The following is a 2,193-nucleotide window of genomic DNA, read 5'->3' as shown; positions in this document are numbered from 1 at the left end:
GATCTTATAATGCTGATGCCCTGGACTAAACTCTTCATCCTATGAGAACCGAAGAGGTCTTATAATGCTGATGCCCTGGACTAAACCCTTCATCCTATGAGAACTGAAGAGGTCTTATAATGCTGATGCCCTGGACTAAACCCTTCATCCTATGAGAACTGAAGAGGTCTTATAATGCTGATGCCCTGGACTAAACCCTTCATCCTATGAGAACTGAATGAGATCTTGCTAGGTTTTAGACCACAATCCCATCTCAAATAATAGGCCTACAGGTTTCCATGTTGACCATGTGTAGAATGTGGACACCATGCACCATGCAATTTGTAAATGATCCCGCCTACCAGTCTGTACTTCCTGGAGGGGAAAGTTGGTCAAAACTGATATAAGGCGGGACATCCGCTCACTAGGGATATTTTGATGGTACGCTACTTCCTGGTATGCTACTTCCTGGTACGCTACTTCCTAGTTACACCTCCCAAATCTTTGGCATATTATGGTCATATTCTAAACCAGACGGCATGGCTGACAACAACAGGCTTTTTATGACTTTTGTGGAAGGGATAGTACTCTGAAGTAGAACATAACTTGGCTGGTAAATTTGAATAAATTTGGTGAATTGAATAAGTTACTATTTGATTAGACAAAGTAGTATACCATAAGTAAACTGTTCAAATTATTTTAGACAGACAGGCATAGATAGATAGATAGATAGATAGATAGATAGATAGATAGATAGAGATAGATGATAGATAGATAGATAGATAGATAGATAGATAGATAGATAGATAGATAGATAGATAGATAGATAGATAGATATATAGATAGATATGTTAAACTGTAGGTGGGCTTGGTGGGGAAACAGAAGAGGTGCATCTAGACTACATCTTCAGCATCCATCGTCCCCGTCTTTTAATTACCAATCGCACAATCTGCTTTGTCTTACAAAAGGGATGGCGTCTAATTGTAGGTAAATTAAAGAGCTTAATGAAACAGCACTGTGGCCCATTCATCACCACTAAGAAAGGAACAGTGCACAGAGACGCAGTGCTGTGATGTTGTCCAGCCGAGGTGGCTTGGCACGCTAGCTGAGTCAGAGGTCTGCTAGCTGAGGCATGCTAGCTGAGTGAGTGGTCTGCTAGCTGAGGCATGCTAGCTGAGTGAGTGCTCTGCTAGCTGAGGCATGCTAGCTGAGTGAGAGGTCTGCTAGCTGAGGCATGCTAGCTGAGTGAGTGGTCTGCTAGCTGAGGCATGCTAGCTGAGTGAGAGGTCTGCTAGCTGAGGCATGCTAGCTGAGTGAGTGGTCTGCTAGCTGAGGCATGCTAGCTGAATGAGAGCTCTGCTAGCTGAGGCATGCTAGCTGAGTGAGTGGTCTGCTAGCTGAGGCATGCTAGCTGAGTCAGAGGTCTGCTAGCTGAGGCATGCTAGCTGAGTGAGTGGTCTGCTAGCTGAGGCATGCTAGCTGAGTGAGTGGTCTGCTAGCTGAAGTATGCTAGCTGAGTGAGTGGTCTACTAGCTAGCTGAGTGAGTGGTCGGCTAGCCCCCGGTCCCGGCTGCTCCTCTAAAATCGTAAATCCAAATAGCATTATTTTGATAAACTGACCTCATAACTACACTGTTACGTTGGTCTACTACACATTTAAAAGTTCATAAAGTGCCATATTAACATTTGTACAGCTAAAACTATGAGCTTTCCCCCCGCCATTATAGCTGAATGGAAGGAACAGGCGGGCGCTTGTCGATGGCGTCACACACCTAAAGCCCAGCCCTCCCGTAGCTGCAGCTGATTGGTTGGACCTGAGCAGTTTCGGGTGTTTCAGCCACTCAGCCTCGCGTGGCCTCATGACAACATGGATTCATCACATGATCTGATCTCAAGATCTCACAGGAATCCAGCTGGCTTGGAAGGTTACGACACACTCTGCTGAAATTCCAGCGGGCAAGCCTATCACAGTACAGCATCTATCCAGCAATGAACTGCAAAATTCTGATCAACTGAGCAGGCAGCTATGGGTTTATTTCCCCATCAGAAACATGTTGGTTAGATGTTGTCAAATTATGAATTAATAAAATAAAATGAGAACAGATCACTTTTAAACGATTATTTTTTAGAATATGTTAGGCCCTAGAGAGGTCCCTGACGTTTCGTTTTCTGAGGTAGAGACCCAATAAGCCCATCTGCGTTTCCTGTCTCTC

This window comes from Poromitra crassiceps, assembly GCF_964638095.1.
Source record: "Poromitra crassiceps genome assembly, chromosome: 2".
Classification (NCBI taxonomy): Eukaryota; Metazoa; Chordata; class Actinopteri; order Beryciformes; family Melamphaidae; genus Poromitra; species Poromitra crassiceps.
The sequence above is the reverse complement of the archived record's forward strand: the minus strand, read 5'-3'. Positions refer to the sequence as shown.